Below are 14,370 nucleotides of genomic sequence, written 5' to 3'. Positions count from 1 at the left end.
GACTTTGTCTCTTAGTTTCTTACAGCTTCATTTTCACTGCTATCAATAGGATTGGTTTTATTGGAAGAATGAGGGTGTTCTTAATTTGCAGATGCAAGGGTTACTATCATTCTACTATGGTTTCTCTAGGGAAAGGAGATGATCACTATGTTAGTCTGTAATTACTATAAGAACATATTTTTACCATTACCTTTTTTTTTTTTGCCTATCCTGTAGTGGTGGAATCTCAACTGGGGCAGTCTCAGCTTCAAATTTAACAGAACTGTGACCATGTGCCTTACTGGAATCTTTCTTTTCCTGGGAATGGGGTAGTCTCTACTATCTTCACAAAGTATGTCCATTCTGAGAAATCCTTCCACACAGATTCTTCTGGATCTCATTTTTAAAAAATCAATATTTCAATCTTGACTCTAGCCTATTAGCCATTACCCATGTATCATTGTAAATCTGAATCTCAGGCTGTCCCATATTTCCATGAAAGTGACAAGAACGTTGCTCAAAATTAAACTCATTGGAAAGATTTTCCTTTGTTACTGTTTTTCAAGGATACCTTGGAGTAGGAAGCTGATGTTATAGCTTTACCACTCGGGCCAGCATATCTGTAGACCCATCTGTAAATAAAGCCTCTGTTTTTTTTTCCTTTTCTGTTTATTGGTCATAGGGGACTCCATATAAGGTCATGGAAGAGGCCGTGAAGCAATGGAGTAGGTACTCTGGGAATTTGAGCCTCTTACTTTTTCAGTTTATGCTTTCTTATTCATATATTACATTTCTCTTCAGTGATGAAATACTGCATCACATACTTAATCTCATGACTGAGAAGATTGGGTAACCCATTTCATGATGGGCAGCTTTGGTCATGTAGTTCCTTAGTATTCTATAAAGAAACCAATTGTTGACAGAAGATCCAAGCTTCTGTGCAGTGACTTTTCTTTGGGGGTTTCCAGAGGCTATATGGACTAGACCTACCTAATTCAAGTACCACTGGGTCTGCTGGGCCAGTGACCCATAGAAGATCAGCTTACTTTGCAGCCTTTATGAACCTCAGAGCCCTAGCTTGTTCTGGGCTCTCCTTAAAAGTAGCAACTGTACTTGAATGTGCCATATATTGCTTCTATGATTTAAGGACATTCTCTGAGTTTTGTGCTTTTTTCTTTTTGGAAGGCAGTGCAAGGTGAAGCAACATCTTTTTTTAAAGGGCATATTCTAACATGCCCCAGGTTTTCCTGGAAACTTCACAGTGTGGCAGACTCTTGACTTTTTATGGGGTACTTGCCACTTCCTTCTTACTAGGTTTATTTATAATGTCATCAATCTACTGGAGCAGCACTAAAAGAAGATACCCTCTTTTAAAAAATTTTTTGCATGACAAAGAGTTTTTACTTGTAAATGCTTATTAGTACCTGAAGCAATAACATGTAACAAGTTTTTGAATTCCATCATCTAGTAATTTTCATTAAGAGAAACTAAAAGCAGCCCAAACAATTATATTAGTATTCTTTGCACTAGCCTTATCCAGAAAGGACTATTTTAAGGTTGGCTGCTGCTTCACACAGGTTACAAATAACTATTTATTACTTTTTCATAGATGAAGCACCTGACTTTCAAGAAAGCGTTAGGGGGAAAAAGCCTTTAAATTTTTTATTATTTATTATTTTTTAAATTAATTAATTAATTTTAAAATTTACATCCAAGTTAGTTAGCATATGGTACAGCATTGATTTCAGGAGTAGATTCTTTAATGCCTCTTACCCATTTAGCCCATCCCTCTCTCCTACAACCTCTCCAGCAACCCTCTGTTTGTTCTCTGTATTTAAGAATCTCTTAATGGTTTGTCCCCCTCCCTGTTTTTATATTATTTTGCTTCCTTTCCCTTGTGTTCATCTGTTTTGTATCTTAAAATCCTCATATGAGTGAAGTCATATGATATTTGTCTTTCTCTGATTGGCTAATACCCTCCAGTTCCATCCATGTTGTTGCAAATGGCAAGATTTCATTCTTCTTTTCATTCTTCTTTTTGATTTTCAAGTAATACTCCATTGTATATATTTATATAGCACATCTTCTTTATCCATTCATCTATTGATGAATATTTGGGCTCTTTCCATAATTTGTGGTCGATAGTGCTGCTATAAACATTGGGGGTGCGCGTGCCCCTTCAAAACTGCACACCTGTGTCCCTTGGATAACTACCCAGTAGTGCAATTGCTGGGCTATAGGGTAGTTCTATTTTTAATTTTTTGAGGAACCTCCATACTGTTTTCCAGAGTGGCTGCACCAGTTTACATTACCACCAACAGTGCAAAAGAGATCCTCTTTCTCCGCATCCTCGCCACCAACTGTTGTTGCCTGAGTTGTTAATGTTAGCCATTCGGATCAGTGTGAGGTGATATCTCATTGTGGTTTTGATTTGTATTTCCCATTGATGAGTGATGTCGAGCATTTTTTCGTGTGTCTGTTAGCCATCTGAATGTCTTCTTTGGAGAAGTGTCTATTCATGTCTTTTGCCTATTTCTGCACTGGATTATTTGTTTTTGGGTGTTGAGTTTGATAAGTTCTTTATAAATTTTGGATACTCTTTATCTGATATGTCACTTGCAAATATCTTCTCCCATCTGTCAGTTGCCTTTTAGTTTTGCTGATTATTTCCTTCGCTGTGCAGAACCTTTTTATCTTAATGAGGTCCCAGTAGTTTATTTTTGCTTTTGTTTCCCTTGCCTCCAGAGACGTGTTGAGTAAGAAGTTGCTGTGGCCGAGGTCAAAGAGGTTTTTGCTGCTTTCTCCTATAACATTTTGATGATTTCCTGTCTTACATTTAGGTCTTTCATCCATTATGAGTTTATTTTTCTGTATGGTATAAGAAAGTGGTCCAGGTTCATTTTTCTGCATGTTGCTCTCCTGTTTTCCTAGCACCATTTTCTGTCTTTATTCCACTGGATATTCTTTCCTGCTTTGTCAAAGTTTAGTTTGCCATATGTTTGTGGGTCCATTTCTGGGTTCTCTATTCTGTTCCATTGATCTGAGTGTCTGTTTTGGTGCCAAAAATCCCTTTCTTTCTTAAAAATTGTTTAACTATATCTAAGAAAGAAAATGCCAGATATATATGATGCTTGAGTTAAAAGGCATAGGAAAACACACAATGTATACTTATTGAGTTTCTGTGAAGTAAGAGGTAAAAAGATGAAATCTTTGGATAAGCTCTAAGTTTGTACCAAGAAGCTGGATTTGCTATCCTCCGAAAGGTAAAGGAAGCTATTATATCATGTACAGCAATAATTCAGTGCCGTTTTTGAAGAATATAATTTGAGCTTTGCTAAAGCTATCTTCATATTCCATGAAGGTATCTGAAATGCCATCCATGGAACAGGTTCTTCTTTTCCTCCTAAGCATTCATGGGGCAAGTTTCATGGATTTTTAGTTGGATGTTGCAGTCTAAGAGGTTATCCAAGACTATCCCGTTTTGTTGGAAGTAGTTCTGGAGGATGGTCATTCTCTGGGTCTTCTCCACTTCAGTGCTGCACTTGGATCTCACAGCTGCAGCTTCCTCAGTCTTGAAACCCTTTGTCCCTCTGTAGGTGACCTTGTTTAATTTTAGCCTGAGCTTCTTTGGCCTGTTTCAGCCTGAGGTTGTTTTGCTTGTGGGCCTCAGGTACCTTCTCTGTGGCCTGCTGCTTGCTTGTACTAGTTGCTGGATGTGCTGTGACTGACTGGCTGTGGTAGCAGCTTGTATTACAAATCTTTGACAGGCAAAGGGAACTACTTGTGATTGTCTTTACTCATTTGGATTAAGAAATGTAATAGATTGGGGCACCTGGGTGGCCGACTTCGCTCAGGTCATGATGTCACAGTTTGTGAGTTTGAGCCCCACGTCAGGCTCTGTGCTGACAGCTTGGAGCCTAGAGCCTGCTTTAGATTCTGTGTCTCCCCTCTCTGCCCCTCCCCTGCTCACACTCTGTCTCTCTCTCAAAAATGAATAAATATTAGAAAAAAAGAAATGTAGTAGATTAATAGATTTGTACCAGGTTTCATGAGCTATGTTAACCTTTTCCACTAAAATATACCTTATTTTTTATTTTTTTCTGGGACAAACAAAATTTTATTCAAGAAATGAAAAGCATCCATAAGATACTGAAGAAATCAGTTTTATATACCATTTCCATTTGTCCTAATTATATGAACACTAAATATTTATCTATTTAAAATTACAACATAACTATTTTTGGAGGATGGAGGGGATGTGTAGAGAGTGTGCAGCAGTATGGAAAGGGTGGGGGAGAAGAAGAGAGAGAGTGGAATAGTCATACTCCAAATTGGAAACTCAGTAGAGAATGTTTATTTATTTATTTTTTTTGAGTTTTAGAGATAGATTTTATTTTATTTTATTTTTTTATTTAAAAATTTTATTTTTTTTTACTTTATAAAGTTTCATATTTTTTTTAACATATGCAATTATTTTCCATCATTTACAATACAGTAGTTGCAATGACACTCCAAACAAAAAAGCAAAGTAAAAAATCAAAACACCAACTTCTGTTTCATGTAATTAGACTTACACAGAAATTAGAAGGTTAAGTAACAACTAGTTAATCACCTAATTTCACAGCTATCTGAAGTGGCAATTGTTATCAGCTTATCTATGATACATTCAAGATAAATGATACAATATATTACTTGTTCATAGGCTACAACACAGCCTGCTTAATACCTTTCCTTAAATTCCACCTCTATACTACAATATGCTTGAGGTCCATGCAAAAAAGTAGCTACCTTTTATGTAGAAAATGGATGAATGAGTCTTTGGTGTTGTAATTGGAATCTCTCCTAAGTTTATGATAATCCATAGTCATTATCTAGATCTATTTGGCTCTTTCAAAGACCAAACAGGATAATCAATGAGGGTGTTTTTTAAGTCTTTGGTGGTGTAAATCTCTGTAATTTCCTTAGGGATGAGTATTGGTTTTGAAAAGTATGTTATTTTGGTGGGTTGGGGGCAGTTCCAAGGGATTCCAGTTAGTCTCTGCTATCATAATAGCCTTCATAATACTCTTCCTTAGGTAGAGGCTAAGGTAGGATTCAGCTAGTTTATGAGTATATCTGTTACAACTTTGCAGTACCTCAGTGGGAAAATAATGGCAGGATGGGTGTATGCACCCACTGAACTTAGTGTGAGAAAGACTTGAGAAATACTTGGGTCAAGTCTTCATTGATAACTGGAATTCCATAAGCCCCACTTTGAGTAGTGATCACATAGCATTTGGCATTCTCCGGTATTAATGAACCTACAAGCTCTGTGTATTTTCTTTTCCTTTGTGCACCATCACCCTATTACATGGCGACCATAGATACTTTTAGGTTCTCTGCTTGTACCTTAATTTGGAATTTCAAGGTCTTTTTTTATTTTGTAAGTGCTTAAGCTGTGCAGGTAGCCAACTAAGCAGTTTTTGTAATTACTACTGTCATCAAACAATCAAGTGCAATAGCCATTTATCTCTCACATCCATGTCTTTCACTGGCATTTTATCCCACACTGCACCAATAATAATTTGAACAGTTGTGATTCCATTGCATGCTATGTATTTCTATTGTTCTCTTTGTTTCCCCTCTGGCATGGAAGTCATCTATGTGTTCATCAGATATGTGAGCAAACAAGTCCTCAAGTCCCTGAGTACTATATCTGTTTCCCAGCAGGAAACAGAACTCATGGCAGATGGTTCAAAGAGACTTTAAAGAAGTGAGATTTCTTATAGAGGTGTGGGAAGAGTTAAGAAATTGTCTCTATAGTTAGCAAAATAAATATAAACTATCTAATTTGAGTAATTGTATCTTGTAGTATTTTTGTTACGACAGCTTGGCCTTTTCCTTAACTAATACAAGAATTTACATTATTATGGCTGTGTGGGCAGTACTGACATCTGAGGCATAAATACATTGCCTCACTTTGTTTTCTCTGAAGTTAAAGATAATTTAAACATTTTTATACCCTTTAACCAGAATTCTCCATTGTTAATATTTTTATCTAATTTGTTTTATCTTCTTTCTCCTTTTCTTTCTTTCTTTCTTTCTTTCTTTCTTTCTTTCTTTCTTTCTCTTTCTTTCTTTTTCTTTTCTTTTCTTTTCTTTTCTTTTCTTTTCTTTTCTTTTCTTTTCTTTTCTTTTCTTTTCTTTTCTTTTCTTTTCTTTTTTCTTTTCTTTTCTTTTCTCTTATGCCCGTATTCTCTCATGCATACAGTTTTGTTTTTCCTGAACCATATGAGAGTATATGACATACGTCATGGCTCTTTATCCCTAAATTCTTTAGTGTATGTTTTTTAAGAATAGGAATATTCATATATAGCCAAGTACAGTTATTAATTTCATAAAATTACATTGATACAATAATTTTATCTCTTCTAATACCCAAATTCTAATTTTGTTATTTTATCTAGTAATGTAAAAATGTGCTTTATAGCATTCCTCCTACCTCCCCTGCACTATTACAGGATCTAGTTTAGGGGCAGGCACTATATTCATTTGCCTGTATTTTTAGCCTCTTTCAAGCTGTGAAATTGCCACAGCCTTTCTTTGCCCTTTATGACATTGACATTTTTGAAGAGTCTCTGCCAACATTTAAAATATAAAACGTTTTTCAATTTGTTAATCAATTGTTTTCTTGTAGCACTAAGATTATACATTCTTGGCCAGAATACTGCCAAGAATAGGTAATATTGCATTTTCCTCACAGTATCTTAGAGAGTTACCTTCATTGATGATTAATTTTTTTTAAAGTTTATTTTGAGAGAGAGAGAGAGAGAAAGCGAGATGGGGGATGGGCAGAGAGGGAGAGGGAGAGAGAAAGAGGGAAAGAGAAAGAGAGAGAATCCCAAGCAGGCTTCATACTGGCAGAATGGAGTCCAGTGTGGGGCTTGAACCCATGAACTGTGAGATTGTGACTGGAGTTGAAATCAAGAGTCAGATGCTTAAATGGCTGAGCCACCCAGGCACCCTGATGATTAATTTTGATCTGCTGGTCAAGATGTTGCCTGATTTCTCCTCTGTATATTTACTGTTTTTCCCCCTTGCTATTAGTAAGCAGTACACATATCCTGCTTTTCATCAAAATTTCCCCCTTAAATTTATCATTCATTGATGATTCTTGCCTGATAAAATCTTTACAGTGATGATTGCAAAATGATTCTTCTAAGTCAGCACTTCCTTTATATTTGCTATTTGACCCTTAGTGTTCTATTAGGCAGTAGATACCCCTTCTCCCTCATTTGTCTATTATTATTAGTGTAGACTCATGAATTTCTATTTTTCCCAATAGTGTATAAGTCAGTATTGAACTTAATAGTTCTGGTACTTAAGTTGTCCCAGATTTGGCCAGTCAAAGACTCTTTAAGCTGGCTCCTGTATCTTTGTGACATACCCCTCCCTCCCATCCCGCTTTTTTTGTTAATACTTTAAAACTTTATAGCACAGCAGGGTGTTCCAGGATCACCTTATGCCTATCCTGCTCTAGCCATGGAATAAGCTATATCTCTGAGAAGCCCCGGTTCCTTTTAGTGGGAAATGGTATTAGAGACTGAGCTATTAGAGACTGTTCATGTTACATGGTGCCTTTGCTTTTAGGCCCTTTTAGAGAACAAAGCTACAATATGTACATACATACATATATACAAATGCATAAGCACTTTCATACACACATGTACAGAAATATAGATATATGCACATCAACTTGGACATATACATTATTTAGATATAATGAGTTCACACAAATATCCCCAATTTCACTCTATTCCTACATGGTTCTTTCCTGCCTTTCCCATTCCCTTCTTCCAAAGGGGATCCTTGGCTCCCAACAACATTCATTATCTCATTCCTGTAATACATGTAAAGTAGTTTCAGAGTGTCTTCTGACCATATCACTACAATAAACAACTCTCTATTCCTTCTCTTTGTAGCTAACTCACTCCCAAAATCAAACACTTCTTTAAGACTGCCTCTTGGAATCCTGCACAATTTCAGGTTCCTTCCCTGTAGCCAGAGCCATGAACTCCTAGGTCCCTCTCCATGTTGAGTAGTTTTACATTTATTGTTTCACTTTTTTCTTGGATTTTTATCTGTATTTTCCCTAAGATCTCTACTTCTCTCTGTTCCTTTTCACAAACTTTTATCAGCCTTTCCTTCTCTACTTTCTATACTCTCAGGTTTCTGGTAGTAACAGTGGGCTGATGGTAGAATTGCTATTGAAATTCCCCTGCCCATATATGGTGGAGGTTGCAGTATTCTCTTATCACAGTAATGCAGATGGTACCAGGATAATGTAGTTTTATGTTTTTTTTTTTTTCCCCAGGAGAGTAAAGGAGGGAAGGTTTTGGAATTAGGTGACCACCATTATTTTATGAGTCCAAAAACTGTTTTTTAAAAGATATTTTAGATCTTCGATGTATTAAAATGAATATAAAGGAACTTTATGAACAACTTTATGTCAGTAATTTAATAACTTAGATGAAATAAACAAATGACTTCAAGACCACAATTTACTAAAAACTGACACAAGAAGAAATAGAAAGTTTTAATAGCCCTTTATCTATTAAAATTTTTGAATTTGTAATAAAATATTTCATAAAGAATATTTCTAGCTTAGATAGTATCACAGGTGGAATATAGTAAATATTTAAGGAAGAGATAATACCAATGTTACACAAATTCCAAAAATAGATGAGGAGGTAATGCTTTCCAACCCATTTATGAGGCCTGTATGGCCTTAATATTAAAGCTGTCAAAAATATTATAAGGAAAATTTACAATCAGTGTCCCTCATTAACACAGATGCCAAAATACTAAAATAATATCAGTAAATGGAATCTAGCAATATGCAAAATGGATAGGCTATCATGCATAAATTCGAAATTTAATTTATTCCAGGAATATAAGATTGGTTCCACAATTGGAAATAAATTCATACAAAACAAGAAGAAAAAGTACAAGATTTAACATAAAATAGGTGATAGGCCTAAATTTAAAAGCTAAAAATGTTAAACTTTTAGAAGAAAAAACCCAAATATTTATTTTTATAGAGAAAATTTTTATTACCTCAGAGTAGGCAAAGATTTCTCAGGCATACAAAGTACTAATCAGAAAATGAAAAGGCAAGCCTTAGACTGAGAGAAAATATTCATAATGCATATAGCTGACAAATGAGTTGTATGCAGAACATATAATGGACTCTCATAACTCAATAAGAAGATAAACAACCCAATTTATAAAAATGGACAAATATTTGAAGAGACATGTCACGAAAGAAGATATACCAATGGCCCAATAAGGACATGAAAGGATGCTTGGCATCAGTAAGCCCCAGGGAAGTTCATAGTAAAACCATAATGAGTTAGCTCTACATAACCAGCAGAAAAGCCAAAACAAAAGCAAAAACAAAAACTGAGGGGCACCTGGGTGGCTCAGTTGGTTGAATGTCTGACTCTTGATTTTTGCTCAGATCATGATCTCAGGGTTCTAGGTCTACATGGAGCATCAAGCTGAGTGTGGAGCCTGCTTAAGTTTCTCTCTCTCTCTCTCTCTCTCTCTCTCTCTCTCTCTCGCTCTCTCTCGCTCTCTCACTCTCTCTCTCTCTCTTCCTCTGCCCCTCTCCCCAACTTGCATGTCCTCTCTCTCTAAAAAAAATAAAACGAATGAAAAACCACAAAAGACTGAAAATAACAAGTTCAGTTACTGGCTGATCACCTTGAACTTGTGACAGCTTGATTTTATATTCTTGTAGGGCAGATCTGTGGGAAGTCCAAGGTACCTAAAATTTTGGTTGGGAGTAACTTGTTCTGTGAGTGTTCCTCAGATGAGCAAACATTTCTAATAAATTTTAACTTGATAAACAAAAGATGTCTTGCAATACAGGTAGTACGTGACACTGAATGTACATGCTCACAACTGTCAATGGTTCTTGAAATTCGCTTTGGTATACAAGTGCTTTGGATAACAAGCATGTTTCCAGAACAGATTATGCTTGCAAACCGAGGTTTTGCTGTATTTCCTAAACTTACTTGACTTGAGGTATCTTAACTCCCATTCCCTGTGCTCTTGTTAGAGCTTGGTTTTGGGCTTTGATAGGTGAGTCTAGAGCAGGGTTTACTCTAGGGCATGGTTCTTACTCTTAAAAGGAGCAGACTTTCTCAGGGTGTTTATAAGGTGTTAATGAAACTTCACCATATCAGCTGGGCTAGACCGATAACATCGGCCAGCACTGCTTGACTTCTGGTATCTGTTCCATTCCTTCCCCTGTAACATCATCCTCCGGTAAATCCTGCCGACTCTCCATGTGCATGCTCAGGTCTGTGCTCAATTACAGACTCTCAGGGGACTATCTCACGCCTTCTTCTTTTCCCACTGCAGGGCTCCCTTCTCTCTGCTCCACAGATTTAGGGTTCCTCTGCCAGGTGTGACTTCTGCCTCCTCAACTTAGTGGCCACTATGCCCTGCTTGAGCTCCAGCTCGCTGTGCTGCAGTTGGCAGTTGTCTCTCAACAGCGAGCTTGGGCAGTTGTGGCTTTGACCATACGAGTTTCCCTTCTCTTGGCATCATAGGCTTGTGCTACCTGTTGTCAAATGCTTGCTGAGAGGAGTCTGAGATGTTTTGTCCGGTTCATGGTAGCTCATGGTGGGAGGGCCAGTTACTCCATTTTCCAGAAATTGAAATCCTCCCAGAGAGTCTCAACTTCCCAATACTTGGAAAACGATTATTCATAGTTTCCTGAAAGAGAATAGAAAAGCTATAGTATCTGTTTTAAATTTCTTCCAGGAACAGGGAAGAATGATTCAGCAGAGTAGGTTTAAAGGGATAATTTGAGGAAGATTAAATTGTTTCCTTCTTAACGCTCTGCTGAGCTCAGGCAGGAAGGAGGTGTCTTTTCATTTGGTACTCTTCTGACTGTTCAGTTTATCACTCCATAGTTTTAAATGGTTAAAAATGAATCCAGTGTAGGGGTACCTGGTTGGTTCAGTTGGTTAAGCATCCAACTCTTGATTTTGGCTCAGGTTATGATCTCGTAGTTCCTGAGTGTGGGCCCTCTCCCTCCCCTGCTTTTCTCTCTCTCTCTCTCTCTCTCTCTCTCTCTCTCTTATTTATTTATTTATTTTTTATTAATAGTTTATTGTCAAGTTGGTTTCCATATTATCACCCAGTGCTCTTCACCACAAGTGCCCCCTCCATGACCATCAGCCCCCATCCCCTTTTCTTCTCCCTTTTCAGCCTCTCTCTTGCTCTTTCTCTCCCTCTCTCTGAAAAATAAATAAGTAAAAAAAAAAAAAACTAAGTTGAACAAGAAGAATGAATTTCTGAGAATAGTTCCCCCAGACTCTCAAATATCATGATAGACTTCTATGACTTCAAAGGTGGTTTTCAGACAGCCTTTGATAAGCACAAATATCATGTTTATGATAAGCATTACATGGCTTTGCCAATGACAAAAGATAATTTGAATTTTTTTGTAATTCTGAGTATTTGACTTCTGGTGATCTCTCCATATAATTTCTTTCTTTCTTTTTTTATTAAAATTTTTTAAATTAAAAAAATTTTTTAATGTTTTTATAAATTATTGAAATAAAGCAAAATAGAGTATGAGTGGGAGAAGGGCAGAGAGAGAGGGAGACACAGAATCTGAAACAGGCTCCAGGCTCTGAGCTGTCAGCACCAAGCCTGATGCAGGGTTTGAACCCATGAACCATGAGATCATAACCTGAGCTGAAGTCAGATGCTCAACTGACTGAGTCACCCAGGTGCCCCTAAATGTTTTTTAAATTAATTTTTAAGAGAGAGAGAGAGAGGGAGACCGAGTATGAGCAGGGGGCAGAGAGAACTGTAAACACAGAATCTGAAGGAGGCTCCAGGCTCTGAGCTGTCAGCACAGAGCCTGACGTGGCGCTCAAACTCTGAACCATGAGATCATGACCTGAACCGAAGTTGTCTGCTTAACTTACTGAGCCACCCAGGTGCCCCTCCATATAATTTCTTTCTAAGAAGTAGCTTCCTTGCTTAATTAATTTATTAAAAAATATTTTTAATGTTTTATTTATTTATTTTTTTGAGAGAGAGAGAGAGAGAGAGACAGCATGAGCAGGGGAGGGGCAGAGAGAGAGAGGGAGACAAGGATCCAAAGACAAGGCTCCAGGCTCTGAGCTAGCTTTCAGCATAGAGCCCGATGCGGGGCTCGAACCTACAAACTGTGAGATCATGACCTGAGCTGAAGTTGGACGCTTAACCGACTGAGCCACCCAGGTGCCCCTTTCTTGCTTAATTTAAATGGAAATATATGACATACTGACCAAGAATACATTAATAAGAAGAACGTTAGGGACACTTAGTAGGTTAAGTGTCTTACTTTGGCTCAGGTCATTGATCTCGTGGTTTGTGGGTTGAAGCCTCGTGTTGGGCTCTGTGCTGACAGCTTGGAGCCTGGAGCCTGCTTTGCTTCTGTGTCTCCCTCTCTCTCTACCCCGTCCCCTCTCATGCTCTGTATCTCTTTCAAAAATGAATGTTAAAAAAATAAAAATAAAAAGAATGTTAGGCTTCATCATTATCTTTCATCATTTAATTTTTCTAATGTTTTATTTATTTTAAATGAAAGAGAGTGTATGCTTGCTCATGAGTAGGGACTAGGCAGAGAGAGAGGGAGAGAGAGAATCCTAAGCAGGCTCTGTGATAGCACAGACACAGGGCTTGATCCCATGAGCTGTGAAGTCATGACCTGAGCCAAAATGAAGAGTTGGATGCTTAAATGACTGAGCCACTCAGACACCCCTCATCATTTCATTTTAACTTTGACATGATTAATAATAGGTGTCATTTATTAACTACTGTTCCAGATGCTGTGCTAGGAACTTTGCAATATTGATTGTATATATTTATAGAAATAAATACCTATAGACAGGAGGTACTTTACCCCAGTTTTTCATATGACAGAATTCAGAGAGCCTAAGTAATCTGTTCAAGGTGGCCAAGTTAGGAATGGTACAGCTGAGATCTAAACTTGAGCTGATTCTGAAGTCATGCTCTGGGACCCTGAGTAGTAATAGAAAATAGAATGGTAATACTTTTTTATAGGTAGGAAAAAAAATGATAGGGGAAGTTCAGGGTGCTTTGTACCTAAACTGATTTAGGGGGCAGGATAGGTTTCCTCGAAAGTGATCTCCAAGCTGGCACTTGTAAAATAGGTGAAAAGATGTAGGGAAAAGGAGAGGAGTGAAGGGGGAAGAGGAAATGAAATGATATAGGTCTAAGGGTGCAGATTTTTACTTACTGACGAATAAATTCTGAGGACCTAATATACAGGATGGCCACTATAATATTGTATACCTGAACGTCGCTGAGAGTAGATCTCTTAAGCCCTCTCACTCCTCCCTCTCCCAGAAAAATGGTTAAGAAGTGATGTGAAGTGATGGATGGGTTAATTATATTGATCTTGGTAGTCGTTCCTCAATGTATATGATTATAAAGTTATCAGGTTATATACTTTAACATATATAACTATATTTGTCAATTATTCCTCAATAAAGTTAAAAAGAGATAGAAAACCAAAGAGAGGAATAAAAGTGCCAATGTCAGGGACCAAGACCAAGCCTATATATTTGGGAAGGAATGATTTTCCAGAAGCTTGATTTCAGTTAGTTTGTCTAAAGCAGAGCTTCTCTTTGGAATTGAGAACAAATATTTATTCTTTTCAAGAAGACCTTGGTTCCCGGCCTCAGGATCCATTATATATTTGTGGACTGTATGTAAATAAGAGCAGGCTTGTGTTTTTTTCTCATTTAATTTTAGTGTTTTTATTAGGAAGGAAAAAAAGAATAAATGTTAACATTTAGTTAGACCCCTGATAGTCTAGTTCTTAAGATATCAGAATATAAATAGAAACATTAAGTGGGTAAATTATCACTCTTCTTTTTTTTTTTTTTTACATTTTATAATTTTTTGAGAGACAGAGAGAGAGAGAGAGACAGAGCATGAACAGGGGAGGGACAGAGAGAGAAAGAGACACAGAATCTGAAGCAGGCTCCATGCTCTGAGATAGTGGTCAGCATAGAGCCTGATGCGGGACTCGAACCCACAAACTGTGAGATCATTACCTGAGCCGAAGTCAGATACTTAACCAACTGAGCCACCAGGTGCGGGGGACCACACCTGGTTTTGAGAGAGAAAAGGAAGGTTTTAGTCAAAGAGTAAAAAGTTTTAGTTATATAAGATGAATAAGTCCTAGAAATTGACGTCATTGCATAGAACCAATACTTAATAATACTTTATCATATAAATTTTTATGAAGGAAGATCTTAGTTTTTTAAATGTTTATTTATTTTTGACAGAGAAACAGAGCATGAGTGGGGGAGG

General features: G+C 37.2%; 1 protein-coding gene and 1 pseudogene across 1 annotated transcript in view; one reads left to right on the top strand and one right to left on the bottom strand.

Moving 5' to 3' along the window:
* The window catches only part of BBS9 (Bardet-Biedl syndrome 9), a 445,423-nt gene that overhangs the window by 58,752 nt on the left and 372,301 nt on the right, over positions 1 to 14,370 (top strand). The gene's annotated exons all lie outside the window — the stretch shown is intronic.
* LOC115303949 lies at positions 3,383 to 6,273 on the bottom strand (annotated as a pseudogene).

This window comes from Suricata suricatta, chromosome 2 (genome assembly GCF_006229205.1).
Source record: "Suricata suricatta isolate VVHF042 chromosome 2, meerkat_22Aug2017_6uvM2_HiC, whole genome shotgun sequence".
Taxonomy (NCBI): domain Eukaryota; kingdom Metazoa; phylum Chordata; class Mammalia; order Carnivora; family Herpestidae; genus Suricata; species Suricata suricatta.
The sequence above is the reverse complement of the archived record's forward strand: the minus strand, read 5'-3'. Positions and strand labels throughout refer to the sequence as shown.